Below are 18,712 nucleotides of genomic sequence, written 5' to 3' on the forward strand. Positions count from 1 at the left end.
ACCTCGTAGTGGACGTCCCCGTCTCTGTTGTTGGTGTGTTGTCAGTGTGTTGACGGTGTGTTGACGGTGTGTTGTCAGTGTGTTGACGGTGTGTTGACGGTGTGTTGTCAGTGTGTTGACGGTGTGTTGACGGTGTGTTGTCAGTGTGTTGACGGTGTGTCGTCGGCGTGTCGTCGGCGTGTTGTTAGTGTGTCGTCGGGGTGTTGTTGGTGTGTCGTCGGTGTGTTTTCGGTGTGTTGTCGGTGTGTTGAGGGTGTGTCGTCGGTGTGTTTTCGGTGTGTTGACGGTGTGTTGACAGTGTGCCGTCGGTGTGTTTTCGGTGTGTTGACGGTGTGTTGACAGTGTGCCGTCGGTGTGTTGTCGGTGTGTTGAGGGTGTGTCGTCGGTGTGTTTTCGGTGTGTTAGCGTGTGCCGTTGGTGTGTTTTCGGTGTGTTGATTGTGTGTCGTCGGTGTGTTTTCGGTGTGTTGTCAGTGTGTTGTCGGTGTGTCGTCGGTGTGTTGTCATTGTGTTGAGGGTGTGTCGTCGGTGTGTTTTCGGTGTGTTGTCGGTGTGTTGAGGGTGTGTCGACGGTGTGTTGACGGTGTGTCGTCGGTGTGTTGTCAGTGTGTTGTCGGTGTGTCGTCGGTGTGTTATCGGTGTGTTGACGGTGTGTTGTCGGTGTGTTGACGGTGTGTCATCGGTGTGTTTCCGGTGTGTTGACGGTGTGTTGACGTTGTGTTGACGGGGTGTTGTCGGTGTGTCGTCAGTGTGTAGTCGGTGTGTTGACAGTGTGTCGTCGGCGTATCGTCGGGGTGTTGTCAGCGTGTTGTCGTTGTGCTGTCGGTGTGTTGTTGGTGGGTCGTCAGTGTGTCGTCGGCGTGTCGTCGGCGTGTCATCGGTGTATCGTCGGGGTGTTGTCGGTGGGTTGTCGGTGTGTGTGTGACACAGTTTGTGTCTCTGCCGCCAACACACGAGGCTGAAAGCTGCTGGAGAGCAGACAATCAAACAGTCCTGACTCATTGTGATCTGTATAAAAGCCGTTAGTACACAGCCTCGTTCTCCAAGAAGCTAATTAAAAAGCCAAACTTCATGTCTGCTGCTCTGCTCTGAACACAACATGGATTCTGAATGAATTTAAGAGGAATTATAACTTCCACATGTCGGACCCATGAGGAGCTTAGGAACTTTTTAGTTACTAGTTCATTTGGAAGAGCTGCTTCTTCTCTCCTCGTTCATCTCCAGCTCTGCTGCTCACACAGAGCTTCTGTTACTGGAGGACGAGTACCTGGTCTCTCTCAGGATGAGGACCTGGTCTCTGGTCTCTCTCAGGACGAGTACCTGGTCTCTCTCAGGATGAGGACCTGGTCTCTCTCAGGATGAGGACCTGGTCTCTAGTCTCCCTCAGGACGAGGACCTGGTCTCGTCAGGATGAGGACCTGGTCTCTCTCAGGATAAGGACCTGGTCTCGTCAGGATGAGGACCTGGTCTCTCTCAGGATGAAGACCTGGTCTCCTTCAGGACGAGGACCTGGTCTCTGGTCTATGGTCTCAGTCAGCAGGTGTTTTGAACGTGGTGTCAGTATTTTTATCCTGTAGGCCGCTGCTCTCATTCAGTCTGCTGTTGGAGCCTCGCTGTGATTTAGCACACAGGCTGTGTGTGTGTGTGTGTGTGTGTGTGTGTGTGTGTGTGTGTGTATGTGTGGGGGGGGGGGCTCAGCCTACTTTATCAACGTTAATTTCAAAGCCTTGAACTGCTCGCTCAGCGGATTCCGGCGGTGGCGGTGGTGGTGGCGTTCCTCCTCAGCTGGCCTCCTTTTTCCTGCCGCCTCAGCAGTCTGGCTGCCGGCGGACCGCAGCGCGGCGCCCTCCTCCACTCTCCGAAACATCTCCATGAAGCTCATGAAGCGCTCTGAGAGTCGGCAGGCCGACGACTGATTTTCCACTTCCCGCGCACGTGATTGACAGGCGCCGCTGCCGGAGAGGGCCGACACGTCGGACGCGGCGGACCACAGGATGTTTTTCCAGCCCGTGTCGGCACTTTGGAGCGTCGCCGTTTGTTCAGGAGTCGCCGTCGTCGTCCGAGCGGAGCAGAACTGATGAAACATCCATCGCTGGTTCTCCACGGGAGGCGATTTGTCTGTCAGGCCGGAGGGTTATTGACAGCACACACACGCACGCACGCACGCACGCACGCACGCACGCACGCACGCACGCACGCACGCACGCACGCACGCACACACACACACACACACACACACACACACACACACACACACACACACACACACACACACACACACAACGCGGATCATTTCATTTTACCGATGAAGAATCTCTCTCCCTGCAGGGAACAGTCCGAGGTGAAACTAATGAAGTTTTATCTGAACGGCTCCATTAAGGTGATGAAGCAATCACCATCATCATCATCATCATCATCATCATCATCCTCCTCCTCATCCTCCTCCTCCTCAGGGTTTAAGGGCAGTGACTGATTTCAGAAATACCTCGTGAGGCGTCACAAACCTGAACAGGTAACCTGATAGAGATGTGTTCCTGTACATCCAGCTGTTACACAAACATCCCATAAAACACCTGAACATCTGAGCAGATCAACGCAGAGAGAAGCTCAGCAGAGAGAAGCTCAGCAGAGAGAAGCTCAGCAGCGTGAAGCTCAGCAGAGAGAAGCTCAGCAGAGAGAAGCTCAGCAGCGTGAAGCTCAGCAGAGTGAAGCTCAGCAGAGTGAAGAGTGAAGCTCAGCAGAGTGAAGCTCAGCAGAGTGAAGCTCAGCAGAGTGAAGAGTGAAGCTCAGCAGAGTGAAGCTCAGCAGAGTGAAGCTCAGCAGAGTGAAGAGTGAAGCTCAGCAGAGAGAAGCTCAGCAGAGTGAAGAGTGAAGCTCAGCAGAGTGAAGCTCAGCAGAGTGAAGAGAGAAGCTCGGCAGAGCAAAGCTCAGCAGAGTGAAGCTCAGCAGAGTGAAGCTCAGCAGAGTGAAGAGAGAAGCTCGGCAGAGTAAAGCTCAGCAGAGTGAAGCTCAGCAGAGTGAAGCTCAGCAGAGTGAAGAGTGAAGCTCAGCAGAGAGAAGCTCGGTGAGTGGAGAGGAAGAGGAGGAAACTCTTATCTCCATCACACCAAGAAACACAAACCCCAGTATAGAGATGCTCATTGGTATTTAGTTTAGAGGACATCTGAATATTTACTGGACAGTCATTTTAACGTCCAAACAGCCGATGAACCGAGTGAAGAGATTCTGAAAGCTGAACATGAACTCACTGTGAGGAGAGTCGGAGTCTCAACTCTCACTGTTCATCTGCAGGATGTTCAGGATGTACAGATTCATCTTTACCTTCATCACGCTGTCTTCAGTAAATCTGTTCCAGGTCTCTGGTCTCTGGTCTCTGGTCTCAGTTTCTGGTCTCTGGTCTCAGGTCCAGGTCTCAGGTCCAGGTCCAGGTCTCAGGTCCAGGTACGTAGCGTGTCGATCACCTCAAGAGAAAATGTATTTTTTATATGAGACGGAAAGTAGAAGATGTGAAATGTAGAAACAATAGAAAGTGTTTCTCCTCCTCCCGGCCCCAACTTTTAGGACCTGATGATTTAAATCAGGACTATTAGAGTGTTCGTACTGGGGAGTTGATTCACCTCCAAATAAATGATCCTCTGAGTTACGGACATCTCTTTCCCAATGGAAGTCTATTATATTATATATATATATAAACTGGAAAAACAAAGTTAGTAAACTTGTGTTTGGTGGATTATTTCTCTGTTGTATCAATGCTAATGGTCATTGTATTTTACATCGTTAGAAAGCCTGTTTATTTACCTTCACAATGATGTCACACTTGTAAGGATCATGCATTTGTGGGATGTGCAGCACAGCTGATTATGTGGGGAGCGCCCAAGAAACATTTGCCAAAATGCTCCTTCAATGGTAAACAGTGTATTCTCCTGTTGGTATTGACTCTTGTTGTGAGTTGTTTGGTGGATGATTGAACTCTCTATCAGTAACAAGGAACAAACAAGACATATTGATTGATTGAATCCACCGTCAGGAGCCTCAGTAGCGGTGGAAGATCCATACGCAGCCACAACAGCCTGGCACCTCCTCCTCATGCTGGTCACCAACCTGGTCACACGTTGCTGTGGGATGGCGTTCCATTCCTCAACCAGGATTGGTTGCAGGTCAGCCAGCGTGGTTGTGTTGGTCACTCTAACACGTACAGCACGCCCAAGCTGATCCACTTGTTGAGTTGGGTTGAGGTGTGGACTCTTGGCAGGCCGTTCCATTCTCTCTCCTCCCACATTGTGGAGGTAGTCTGTGATAACCCTGGCTCTGTGTGGGGGGGGCGTTGTTTCTTGGAGGATGAAGTTAGGTGCCAGATTGTGGAGATATGGGATCACCACTGGCTGCAGAATCTCATCCTGATATCTCCCTGCATTGAGATGGCCTTCAATGATGACAAGCCTTGTTTTGCCAGTGAGGGAGATGCCCCCCCCCCACACCATGACACTGCCCCCACCAAAAGCTGTTACTCCATCGGTTCAACAATCAGCATAGCGTTCTCCGCGTCGTCTCCATACTTTGACCTGCCATCCAACTTTGGCAGACAGAACCTGGACTCATCACTGAACATGACATTCCCCCACATGTTCAGGTTCCATTGTCTGTGTTGGAGACACCAGCGCCAACGGGCCTGACGGTGAAGGGCAGTCATTGCAGGCTTCCTGGTAGCCTTATGAGAATACACTGTTTACCGTTGGCAGAACATTTTGGAACATTGTTCTTGGGCGCTCCCCACATCATCAGCTGTGCTGCTCATCCCACAAATACACGATCCTTACAAGTGTGACATCATTGTGAAGGTAAATAAACAGGCTTTCCAACGATGTAGAATACAATGACCATTAGCATTGTAACAACAGAGAAATAATCCACCAAACACAAGTTTAACTACTTTGTTTTTCCAGTATGTATGGAAATCTATGGGAAAAAATCTTTTAGGGCCGATGGCATCACGTGACGGACACGGAAGTTGTAGTACCGCCGTTTGGCCACTACGAAAGTCGGCATCAACATCCGGCGCTCTTCCTGGAGGGTGTTGGAGGCTAGGTCACTGCCGGGTCACTCTGTGTTGTTCTTCCCCCCCGACATGAGCGACCATCCCGCTAGCATCCAGCCTGCTAGCATCCAGCCCGTTAGCATCCAGAGGGGAGACGGGGGGAGACGGAGGAGACGGGGGGAGACGGAGGGAGACGGGGGGAGACGGAGGGAGACGGGGGAGGCGGGGGGAGACGGGGGGAGACAGGGGGAGACGGAGGAGATGGGGGGAGACGGAGGAGACGGTGGGGAGACGGGGGGAGACGGAGGAGACGGGGGGAGACGGGGGAGACGGGGGGAGACGGAGGAGACGGGGGGAGACGGGGGAGACGGGGGGAGACGGAGGAGACAGGGGGAGACGGGGGGAGACGGAGGAGACGGGGGAGACGGGGGAGACAGGGGGAGACGGAGGAGACGGGGGGAGACGGAGGAGACGGGGGGGAGACGCGAGGAGACGGTGGGGAGACGGGGGGAGACGGGGGGGAGACGGGAGGAGACGGAGGAGACGGGGGGGAGACGGGAGGAGACGGTGGGGAGACGGGGGGAGACGGAGGAGACTGGGGGGAGACGGGAGGAGACGGAGGAGACGGGGGGGAGACGGGGGAGACGGAGGGAGACGGGGGGGAGACGGGGGGAGACGGAGGGAGACGGGGGGAGACGGAAGGAGACGGGGGAGACGGGAGGGAGACAGGGGGAGACGGAGGAGACGGGGGGAGACGGCGGGGAGATGGGGGGAGACGGGGGGGAGACGGGGGGAGACGGGGGGAGACGGGGGGGATACGGGGGGAGACGGGGGGAGACGGGGAGGAGACGGGGGGAGACGGGGGGGAGACGGGGGGAGATGGGGGGAGATGGGGGGGGATACGGGGGGAGACGGGGAGGAGACGGGGGGAGACGGGGGGAGACGGGGGGGAGACGGGGGGAGACGGGGGGGAGACGGGGGGAGACGGGGAGGAGACGGGGGGAGACGGGGGGAGACGGGGGGGATACGGGGGGAGACGGGGGGAGACGGGGGGGAGACGGGGGGGATACGGGGGGAGACGGGGGGGGAGACGGGGGGAGACGGGGAGGAGACGGGGGGAGACGGGGGGAGACTGGGTGCAGAGAGCTACAGAAGATTTCTTTTAGAGCAGGAGCTTGTCAGGAGAGCCATCGCCGGTTTCATTGCCATCTCCATAACAGCGAGTCACTGGGGTCTGTTTTACACTTCAGGCGACATCAAGCAACTTGACGGAGGAGGCGAGCGGCGGGCACTTCACCGTCTCCGGCTCGCTGTGATTTATCTGTTTGTTCAGCAGGAAGCCTCCCGCCATCACCGGGGTTTTATCACAGCGGTCCAAAGGCTCGCTGGAAGCTCAGTGCTTTCAACAAGACTATCTCGGTTTCTATCTGCTGCTTCCTTAAGTCCTGGTAAATATGGGAGCTGATGACGCGGCCGTGCCGGGCCGTGCCGGGCCGTGCCGGGCCGTGCCGGGCCGTGCCGGCTCAGACTCACTCCATTAGATTCTATTATCATGTTTCTGAGCCGTATTCATAGTACCCAGAGGATGATCTTTTTATGACCTCCTGACTTTCTGTCTGATGCCGTCATTATATTTAAATGTCCAGGATACTGGGTGATCTAATATGACCTTTACTGAGGATGTTCATGCTCCCCAGAGGATGAACCTTTTAAATATGTAACCCTCAGATTGTGAGATGTGCAACGTGAAGCTTTGATTCTCCAGAGGTTTGAAATCTGATCACTTCCAGTTCAATCATCGTTTCTGCTCGTTGACTTGATGCTGTAATTATAATAATCCAAACAAACAAACTAATAAGAGCTGAAAGGGATTTTGGATCCTCACTATGAGAACCAGAGGATGAATGCTACCGTCTTTGCAGCAGAGTGCTTTGGTTTCAGTCTTCTGTCTTTGGGTGCGGATGAGGTTAAAACTGTTAGAAACTTGAAGGGAGTTTGGATTATGAACATCTGCAAACGTTCCAGATGTTCCAGATGTTGACCGGGGCTCCAGCTGTAGAGACTGACGTTTTTATCTCCACACCCTGATGACATTATGGCCTCTGGATGTGAGAGGGCCAACTCAACCACTTTTCAACCGCCGCCGCCGCCGCTCCACGACTCGTCAATGGAATCCCAACGATAAACCCAACGCCATCTTTGTTTTCCACCGGAGAACATCCTCGGGGCCGGCAGATAACACCGTCGGCTCTCACGCTGCTAGAAAACACACGTCCCACCCCGAGGATTTACAGTTGATCAGCACCTCTACACCCTGTGAACACACACGTGCACGTGCACGTGCACGCACGCACACACACACACACGCGCGCACGCACGCACAAACACACACAAACACACTCACACTCACAGCTCTCTGAACACATCCGTCCCCCCAGAGACTCGTCTTGTCGTTTTCATCTTCTCGGGGATTGTGAAGGCGTTGTGAAGCTCAGGTGACTGCAGCTGTTCTTCCTCCCGGCCCGGCGCCTGCTAATTAAACGGAGGAGTTATTAATTAAATTAGGGAGCTGATGTGCTGATTGGCCGTCCCAGGATTTAACTCTCGGTGGACATCGCACTTCATCTGGCACATCAATGAACTTGACAAAATGAAACTTCAATAGGTGTGTGTGTGTGTGTGTGTGTGTGTGTGTGTGTGTGTGTGTGTGTGGTTGTGTGTGTGTGTGTGTGTGTGTGTGTGTGGGCGGTTGTGTGTGCGTGTGTGTGTGTGTGTGTGTGTGTGTGTGTGTGTGGGTGTGTGTGTGTGCGTGTGTGGTTGTGTGTGCGTGTGTGTGTGTGTGTGTGTGTGTGTGTCAGTAATTGGGAGTGTTGGATGTTGCAGAGTCATGTGACATCACCTGCAGCGGATCCTTTCACACAGAACAGAGAGCAGAAACAGCCTGTGTGTGTTGGTGAGGAGCATGGAGCATGGTGCATTATATAGCATTGTTTGATTGTTTGACTCACGTTGGTTGTTGGTTGTTGGTTGTTGGTTGTTGGTTGTCGGTTGGCAGTTGGCAGGAGATGTGACTCTCACTCAGAGAATAGAAGGAATGTCTCGTCACGGCAGCAGCATCGAGGGATGAAATGTTGTCGGTCGGTTCAGACTCCATCATCTCGTTAACTGTTGGACAGATTTCAGTGGATGATATTTTCCACACCATGTGTTCTAATAACTTCAGTGATCTTCTGACTTCTAGAGCCAGCAGCACGTTGACATTTTTGGTTTTCACTTAAATGTCTGGACAACAACCAGAGGATGTAAAAACAGTGTTGCCTTGACCTTTCACACAGCTCCATCATCACATCCAGATAGACGCTGGTTTAGGACCAAATACCTGCGACATGAAGGACATTCCACATCCTGCTCATTACATGTTGGTATGCTAATATGCTAAATATGATACCTGCTAAACAGCAGCATGTTGTTCGCAGCATGGCTAGACTAGGTAGACTCTTAGTCTGCTTATTCTTTATTTAGCAGCTCTGTTTCTCCTTTAAAGCTCTGCTAGCTGTTACAGACTAGTGATCTCATCCCTACTCATCACATGTTGCTGTCGGCATTTTGACGCAGAAGGTTGGAGTGTGGTTAACGCTGTGAAACAGCGGCGGTTAGGTTTAGGTAACAAAACTGGTTAGAGTTAGTAACAACATCAGGACGTGGCTTAAAATAAGAACACTTGTAACGTAACGTCAGGCGACGTAACGTCAGGCGACGTAACATCGTCAGTAAGAAGAACTCAACTTTTGGTTTCCCACGAGACACGAACGCTGGTCCCCTGAGTGAATCTCCTCACTCCTCCTCCGTCAGCAGCTCTGAGCGTCTAGTAATGATGAGGATGGTTTACATTGGAGTTAGTTGACAGCCTGGTGTGTCTCATTCAGACACTAAAGGGTTCCTCGTGTGTCGTATCAAGACGCCGAGGGCTACTGACCGACGTCCTGGGAGTGAAATGAACTTGATGTCTCAGAGGAGTGAAGGTGGTTTAAAGTTTGAATGTGGATGAAATTGACAGAATTGAGAGTCACAGTATTAAAAACATGAAACATTTAAAAGTGGAATTATTTTTCTTTGCAGCAAAGACAGACAGTTTCTTCAGAAGCTCGGAGGGTTTCATTGAGATCCATTAAAGATTCTCATTCATTCACTGATGCAGAGGATTTCATCAAGCAGACCTGTGTTGTAGCACTTCTTCTTCTTTTGATCCAAACCTGAACTTTGCCTCTTCTGTCTGAGGAGCTGATTACAGCTCGGAGGAGAATACTGCTTACGTGGGAAAGTAAGTCATAGTTTTCAGACATCCAGGTAACGAACAACCAGTTTCCATCATCAGCAACCGCCGAGGGCTGAGAAGTGAAGCCGATGCTGAATCATCCTGTCTGCCAGCCAGCAGGGGGCGACTCCTCCGGTTCTATAGAAGTCTGGTTCTATAGACGTCTGGTTGTATAGAAGTCTGGTTGTATAGAAGTCTGGTTGTATAGAAGTCTGGTCCTATAGAAGTCTGGTTCTATAGAAGTCTGGTTCTATAGAAGTCTGGTTGTATAGAAGTCTGGTCCTATAGAAGTCTGGTTCTATAGAAGTCTGGTTCTATAGAAGTCTGGTTGTATAGAAGTCTGGTTGTATAGAAGTCTGGTTGTATAGAAGTCTGGTCCTATAGAAGTCTGGTCCTATAGAAGTCTGGTCCTATAGAAGTCTGGTTGTATAGAAGTCTGGTCCTATAGAAGTCTGGTTCTATAGAAGTCTGGTTGTATAGAAGTCTGGTTGTATAGAAGTCTGGTTCTATAGAAGTCTGGTTGTATAGAAGTCTGGTCCTATAGAAGTCTGGTTCTATAGAAGTCTGGTTGTATAGAAGTCTGGTTCTATAGAAGTCTGGTCCTATAGAAGTCTGGTCCTATAGAAGTCTGGTTGTATAGAAGTCTGGTCCTATAGAAGTCTGGTTCTATAGAAGTCTGGTTCTATAGAAGTCTGGTTCTATAGAAGGCTGGTTGTATAGAAGTCTGGTCCTATAGAAGTCTGGTTCTATAGAAGTCTGGTTGTATAGAAGCCTGGTCCTATAGAAGTCTGGTCCTATAGAAGTCTGGTCGTATAGAAGTCTGGTCCTATAGAAGTCTGGTTCTATAGAAGTCTGGTTCTATAGAAGTCTGGTTCTATAGAAGTCTGGTTGTATTGAAGTCTGGTTCTATAGAAGTCTGGTCCTATAGAAGTCTGGTTCTATAGAAGTCTGGTCCTATAGAAGTCTGGTCCTATAGAAGTCTGGTTCTATAGAAGCCTGGTTCTACAGAAGTCTGGTCCTATAGAAGTCTGGTCCTATAGAAGTCTGGTTCTATAGAAGTCTGGTTCTATTGAAGTCTGGTCCTATAGAAGTCTGGTCCTATAGAAGTCTGGTTGTATAGAAGTCTGGTTCTATAGAAGTCTGGTCCTATAGAAGTCTGGTCCTATAGAAGTCTGGTCCTATAGAAGTCTGGTTGTATAGAAGTCTGGTTGTATAGAAGTCTGGTCCTATAGAAGTCTGGTTCTATAGAAGTCTGGTCCTATTGAAGTCTGGTTCTATAGAAGTCTGGTTCTATAGAAGTCTGGTCCTATAGAAGTCTGGTTGTATAGAAGTCTGGTTCTATAGAAGTCTGGTCCTATAGAAGTCTGGTCCTATAGAAGTCTGTTTGTATAGAAGTCTGGTCCTATAGAAGTCTGGTTCTATAGAAGTCTGGTTCTATAGAAGTCTGGTTGTATAGAAGTCTGGTCCTATAGAAGTCTGGTTCTATAGAAGTCTGGTCCTATAGAAGTCTGGTCCTATAGAAGTCTGGTTCTATAGAAGTCTGGTCCTATAGAAGTCTGGTTCTATAGAAGTCTGGTCCTATAGAAGTCTGGTTGTATAGAAGTCTGGTTGTATAGAAGTCTGGTCCTATAGAAGTCTGTTTGTATAGAAGTCTGGTCCTATAGAAGTCTGGTTCTATAGAAGTCTGGTTCTATAGAAGTCTGGTTGTATAGAAGTCTGGTTGTATAGAAGTCTGGTCCTATAGAAGTCTGGTTCTATAGAAGTCTGGTCCTATAGAAGTCTGGTTCTATAGAAGTCTGGTTCTATAGAAGTCTGGTTCTATTGAAGTCTGGTCCTATAGAAGTCTGGTCCTATAGAAGTCTGGTTGTATAGAAGTCTGGTTCTATAGAAGTCTGGTCCTATAGAAGTCTGGTCCTATAGAAGTCTGTTTGTATAGAAGTCTGGTCCTATAGAAGTCTGGTTCTATAGAAGTCTGGTTCTATAGAAGTCTGGTTGTATAGAAGTCTGGTCCTATAGAAGTCTGGTTCTATAGAAGTCTGGTCCTATAGAAGTCTGGTCCTATAGAAGTCTGGTTCTATAGAAGTCTGGTCCTATAGAAGTCTGGTTCTATAGAAGTCTGGTCCTATAGAAGTCTGGTTGTATAGAAGTCTGGTTGTATAGAAGTCTGGTCCTATAGAAGTCTGTTTGTATAGAAGTCTGGTCCTATAGAAGTCTGGTTCTATAGAAGTCTGGTTCTATAGAAGTCTGGTTGTATAGAAGTCTGGTTGTATAGAAGTCTGGTCCTATAGAAGTCTGGTTCTATAGAAGTCTGGTCCTATAGAAGTCTGGTTCTATAGAAGTCTGGTTCTATAGAAGTCTCTGAGAAAATGAGCCTACTTCTCACTTGATTTATTACCTCAGTAAATAATGAATTGGTAATATAACAGATAGGAATGAATTGGTAATATAACAGATAGGAATGAATTGGTAATATAACAGAGAGGAATGGTCACCGCACCGCCACAAGTAAGAGCAGAGTTCTAAAAGGAGAAAGCAACAAGCTCTTTAAATCTCTGATTTAATAATATATAAAATATCAGCCGGGCAGAGCCAGTCAAATGAAGAATCAATAGAACTATAAGAGACGCACATTGAGTTGATTTGTTGTGTGATGTTTGATCCACCTGAGAGTCAAAGCTCCGCCTGCACCGACGGAGAGGAGCTGGAGGTAAACAGAGCCGAGCTGCTGCTGCTCAGTAAAGAGAGGATCCGCTGACATCGGGCTAACAGCTAGTTTGAAAGACCCCTGATCTCTGTGTGAGGAGAAACGCAGGCGGTGACTCTGACAAAGTCACCGTATTCACAGATAATTTGGCGGTGAGCGCTGACATTGGGCGCCGACTCTTGAAAAGAGAAGAAGTGGAGCGTGGAGAGGCTGAAGGTTGCTGTTTATTTACAGTCACACAGAGCGTATGTTTGTCTAGCAGCTGAAGAGGAGCGCCGGCGAGGGCCAAGAGTCTTTCTAGTGTTGTCGGCTCCCCAAATTCCCCCTCATGGCGGTCTCTTAGTCATAACAGCTCACAGCGTGGAGGGCCTCTCCTCCAACTAACCGGCTGAACCCTGACCCCGACGGCTCTCTCCCTGTTCCCACTCACCACCGCCGCCGCCGCTGCTGTCTCCGCCCACCGCCCACCGCCCACCGCCAGCGAGAGGTAGAGAGAGGCTTGTTTTATATATTATATACACTCAATCCATCTAGACATTAGACAAGACGACCTGCTGCAGTTCAAACAGCAGCACAGTGTGACAGCCGCCGCTGTCTCCGCCCACCGCCCACCATATATATACTGTATATGTATATATTTATATACACTCAATGCATCTAGACATTAGACAAGACGATCTGCTGCAGGTCAAACAGCAGCACAGTGGGGAGGAAAGGGCATTTAATGGTTGTTGGTTCGAGTATTTCAGAAACTGCTGATCTGCTGTGATTTTAACAACCATCTCTAGGATTTACAGAGAAAAAGAGAAAATATCCAGAGCGCAGCAGTTCTCTGGGTGAAAACACCTTATTGATGTCAGAGGAGACTGGCCAGACTGGAGCTGATAGAAAGTAGAACAGTAACTCCAATAACCATCGTTACAACCGAGATATGCAGAAGAGCGTCTCTTAACGCACCTGGAACACCTGTAAACACCTGGAACCCCTGGAACACCTGGAACACCTGGAACCCCTGGAACCCCTGGAACACCTGGAACACCTGGAACCCCTGGAAGCTTGAAGCGCTTTGAGTCATTTTTTAGGAGAAAAAAGTGTAAATTCTGTGATTGCAGCTTCTTAAATATGAATATGTTCTGGTTTCTTCCCTCCTCTGTGACAGTAAACTGAATATCTTTGAGTTGTGGACTAATCCAGATGTTTGAGGACGTCATCTTGGGAAACACTATTAAACATGTTTCACCATTCTGACTCTTTATAGACCAAACAACTAATCCATTAAAGTTCAAACAACTAATCCATTAAAGGTTCTGTTAGTAACTTGTTCAGGTATAAATCATTGCTGGTCGGTGTCTCATGGTCTCTCGTGTGTCTCCGCTGTTCAGACTCAGACTCCAACACAAACTCCAGTGAAGCACCAAAACCTCTTGGTTGTATCTAGTGAAGCCCGTCTGTTAAACCGTGTTGGCCGCGGTCGGAGGACACATCTACCTCGCCTCCCACCAAACCTATGTGGACTTTGTCGCTCATTATACTACGTCAGTTGCTCTGCATCTAATAATGATGTGAATGGGTTTACATGGGAGTTAGTTGAAAGCCCGGTGTGTCTCCTACGGACGCTAAAAGGAGCCTCCATGCATCGGTATCAGACGCCGAGCGGCACGGACCGAAGGTGGGTATGTGATGGGTTCGGAGTGAGAACGGGTCGAGCCATCAGGCTGACGCAGGCCTCATGGTACCGGGAGGTTTCTGACTTTAATAGTACTGTGGATCAATGTTACTATGAGCACATTCACATTTAGTTTGTCTGAACATCAGCACCTGAATACCAACATGCAAACACACAACATGAATTATATACATGTATATATATAGATATATATACACATGTATATATATCTATATATCTATATATATATCTCATCAGCCTCACTTGTTTCACTGCTTGTATTGAGGATTCTTTGGGGCTCCAACACACAACTGTTGGTGAGAATACACATATTAATATGATTTATATTTTTGGAGAAAAGAGCATTTTCCCAGAGCCCAAGGTGACGTCAAGGTGACGTCAAGGTGACGTCAATGTGAATTGTGATTTGGGTGATTTTGTCAGGAAGTGAACATAAAAGGCTGAAGGAACACACACATAAATTATTTTATTATTAATCACAAAACTCAGCATCATGCCAAGACATAAAGACATAAAGACATAAAGACATAAAGACATCAGATCGTTGGAACCGATCCCAGCCGTCTCGACGCAGAGAGGAAAACCTGCTTGGATCTGCTCCCCCCCCCCCCGCCCCCTTCGGCTTCCAGCCTTTATTTGTCTCAAACATCTCAAAGTCAAAGAAACCCTCTCAAGGTTAAATGGTTGCGGAGCGGCTTCAACGAGCGAATGGGATTCTTCTGAGAGAAAGAGCGAGACAGAAAAGCTCTGAGGGCACTTTGCTTTCATTTGAGAGGGAGACACTTTTAATGTTTCATTCTGTGACGACGAAGACGATGAAGACGAGCGTCCACTAATCACCTCCACGTCCATCACATCACCCTCCCCCGTCTCCCCCGTCTCCCCCCTCAGGATTGAATTTCAGGGGGGAGACTGTTGACCTCTCCACCTTCTCCCAGGTGAGGAAAAGGAGGGATTTTCTTTCTTTTCTGTCTCCCTCCGTCTCTTTCATCACCTCGGTTGTAATTAGCCGGAGCTGAGATTTTTTCCTTTTGTCGGCTCCATGGAAGGTGGATAAGCGTCCTTTGTGCCTCCTCACACCTTTTTTATTTCCTTTTAACAAGTTTTTTTTTTAGAGAAGAAACTCCAAGCCAGCCGCCGTCTCAGAAGAGAGCTGATAACCAAGAGGGAGTTTCTACTTCTCTCTTTTGCCGGCGTCTTTATCTCCCAGGACACAATTAGCTGCTCTATCGCTCATCACCATGCTGCTATTTTTCCCTCCTTTTTTTCTCTCCTTGCATTTAAAAGCGGCCGTCCTTTGTCGAGGCTCACGCTTGAAAAGTTGCAGTGGAGGAAACACAACTGTGTGTGAAGAGATAAAATGGTCTCAAACCGCTTTGTTGAAAACAGAAACAGCAGCATCCTGAATTTATCCGTTTAAAGAAGATGTCACGAAAGCACAAAGACAAAAGTTTATTCTTCTTTTGCTATTTTCCCTCAAGTTTTAAGTCTCTTCTCTGTTTTCTGAGACATTCCTTCACTTGAAGCACTTTGGCATATAAAGGAGTGGTGTTTTATTATTGAACCTGGTATCTTCACATCCTCTCGTCGTTTCACTAAACAGCTGCCGGACTCCCACTTGATTGATTCTTTTTCTCATTAACCTCACTAATTAAAGACTTATTGGATTCATGTTCTCCTAAATGTCTTCAAAGGGTCGTTGAATCCCCTCGAGAGGAAATGGGACGAAGATTCAGGTCCTTTCCGTCTATTACTCTGCCTACACACCGACTCGTCTAAACATATGAAGTCTCATCTTCAGAGGATTCAGAGGAAAAATTCAAGGAAGATCAACTTTGATTGTTATTTAAATGAAGCATATTCATCTCAGCATCGTTAAACATCGTTCTGGTCCCATAAAGCACGCTATCCAGGAGAGTCCTGTGTTTGTTAACTCTACAACTCCTATTTAATCTGCTCAGTACTGAAAGTAACACACTCCGATGTCTCTTATTTTATCCACCTCGTCATCTAATATTCAGTCTGTCCTCCCTCTAATAACGTCCGTATCGGTCGTCTATACCATCGGCCCATTATGACCCGTGTTGACGTGTACTGTAGGCGGTGACCTCCGGTGGCCGTAGTGACTCTGACGGGAGCAAAGGAGGGATTAAGTCAAGTCCATGTAGGGAGGAGGTCGGGGTGGACGGATGGATGGGTCCAACAAGTACAGGACTTTGCTGTTCGTGACATGTGTGAAACCAAAAGTCAATGTTGACGTAAGATAACTTACCTAATGTACTTTACGTACGTACGTGACGTAAGTTATGTTCTTAACTTATATATGTAACCTAAGTTACATAACAAACCTACTTATTGTAACCTCAACCAGGATCTTTCCTAAACGTTAACCCAACTCGATCCAGCCCGGCATTTCAGCGTGTCATGATAACGCAGTTTAATCTTTTTGTGTGTCATGTAGCGCCACGTTGTTGTGCCGTGAAATGGTTGTGATTATGTTCAGGTAACAAAGCCACTGAGTTAGGTTTAGGAAAAACATCATGGTTGGGCTTAAAATAAATAAATACATAAAGTAAGTAAATACGTACGTGAACAACGTCACATAAGTACAGAAAACACGTCACAAATGACATCTAACAAAAGTGTTTGTTGGACCCTTCCACCTCCCTCCGTCCTTCCCTCCATCAGCAGTCTCTCTCTCTTTATTCTACGTGACTAGCTCCGAGTGTAGCGCCAACTCCGAGCGTAGCACCAGCTCCGAGCGTAGCACTATCTCCGAGCATAGCACCAACTCCGAGCGCAGCACCAACTCTGAGCGCAGCACCAGCTCCGAGCGTAGCACCATCTCCGAGCGTAGCACTATCTCCAAGCGTAGCACCAACTCCGAGCGTAGCACTATCTCCGAGCGTAGCACCAACTCTGAGCGCAGCACCAACTCCGAGCGCAGCACCAACTCCGAGCGCAGCACCAACTCTGAACGCAGTAGCACCAACTCTGAACGCAGCACCAACTCTAAACGCAGTAGCACCAACTCTGAGCGTAGCACCAACTCCGAGCGTAGCACTATCTCCGAGCGTAGCACCAACTCTGAGCGCAGCACCGGCTCCGAGCGTAGCACAAACTCTGAGCGTAGCACCAACTCTGAACGCAGTAGCACCAACTCTGAACGCAACACCAACTCTGAACGCAGTAGTACCAACTCTGAGCGTAGCACTATCTCCGAGCGCAGCACCAACTCTGAGCGCAGCACCAACTCTGAGCGCAATAGCACTAGCTCCAGTCTGGGAAGCCAGCGGCTACGGCCTGATGATGATTCAGCTTTTTATTGGTGTAAATGAGTTGGTAAACTGTGAAGTGATCCGGTCGTACACGTCGTCTCGTTGCTAATCGGACTGTAAACAACGAGCGGGAAGTCTCGGCCCGGATATCCGCTGGCTACAGCTGAACCGGGGAAATACAGCCCAGAACTTATAGAACTTCTGTTGAGAAGTTGTAGATCTTTCACGAGAAACCATCCCTTCACACGCTCTCCTATTTCTTTGGATCTCTGATTCAGTATTTGATGTGAAAATGGAGCCTTATTTATTTATTTATTTGTTTATGTATTTATTTGTTTGTGTGTTTATTTGTTTATTTGTTTGTGTGTTTGTGTGTTTATTTGTTTGTGTGTTTGTGTGTTTATTTGTTTGTGTGTTTATTTGTTTGTGTGTTTGTGTGGTTGTGTGTTTATGTGTTTATGTGTTTGTGTGTTTATTTGTTTGTGTGTTTGTGTGTTTATTTGCTTGTGTGTTTATTTGTTTGTGTGTTTGTGTGTTTGTGTGTTTGTGTCTCTCCGTTTTCAGGAGCATTCTGTATGTTTTTTCGGAGCTCAGGATTTGAGTCGCATGCACAGGAGTTGAAGATGAGATGTTTTGAAAGTGGAGTGATGTGACTGATCTTTGGCCTCTCTTCTGTTTATCTGGTTTTATCTGGTTTTATCTTTTTCATAACGATGTAAACAAACATTCAGCCCGCTGCTCTTCACTTCATCTGCAGCCGGAGAGCAGAGCGGCAATTAAAAGTGAAGCCGTGGAGCTGAACGGCATTCATACAGATTAGGAGGACATGATGAGAAGCCTGTATGTGCATCAGGTAACACCCAATAATAAATTAAAAATGCTAGCGGAGCGGTCAGTAAATGAAACAAACTGTTTAAATGTGGTTTTAACAAGCTGAGTCTCCGGGGAGGTTCTGCATCTGCAGCTTGTTTGCAATAAAGATTTAAGGTTCAGCACTTAGTGCCTTAAAACGGATCGGTGTACACTGAGGGTTGGATATTTAGAGCTGAGACTGAATTCTCGCCCAGATAACGTCTGTTTTACCTGAATAAATACTTGAATAAATACCTGAGTAAATACCTGAGTAAATACCTGAATAAATACCTGCAAGGACCCAGGATAGTCTTCATGGTGGTATAATAACGTTTCAGCTGAAGCCTGTTCTTCTTCTTACTTTTCATTCTGAAGCAGCAGCTTCTCTGTGTGGCTAACTTTTAATTAAGTTTTTAGAATAAATGTGAATAAAGTGGGAGGGAGACATCTGTGGCTCTGGTAACAGAGGTTTGGACTCAAAAGCAAAACTCTGGAACAGAAAGTACAAATGCACTTGGTGCAAGGTTGAAAGCAACAGGCGGAGTGAACAGATTCAAAAGATGAGCAGCTGGGCGGCCAGAGAAACATGAAGAGAGAAACATGTAGAGAGAGACTGGAGAGAGAGACTGGAGAGGCAGAGAGATGGTGGCGCAACAGAGCGTGCGTCCGTCCGTCTGTCTGTCTGTCTGTCTGTCTGTCTGTGAGTGTGAGAGAGGGAGGAGTATATAGTGAGGGACTAACGAGGGATGAGGAGCAGGTGTGCAGGTGAGAGGGGGGATCAGGTGATGAGGAGCAGGTGTGCAGGTGAGCGTGGGGATCAGGTGATGAGGAGCAGGTGTGCA

This window comes from Sebastes umbrosus, chromosome 9 (genome assembly GCF_015220745.1).
Source record: "Sebastes umbrosus isolate fSebUmb1 chromosome 9, fSebUmb1.pri, whole genome shotgun sequence".
NCBI lineage: Eukaryota > Metazoa > Chordata > Actinopteri > Perciformes > Sebastidae > Sebastes > Sebastes umbrosus.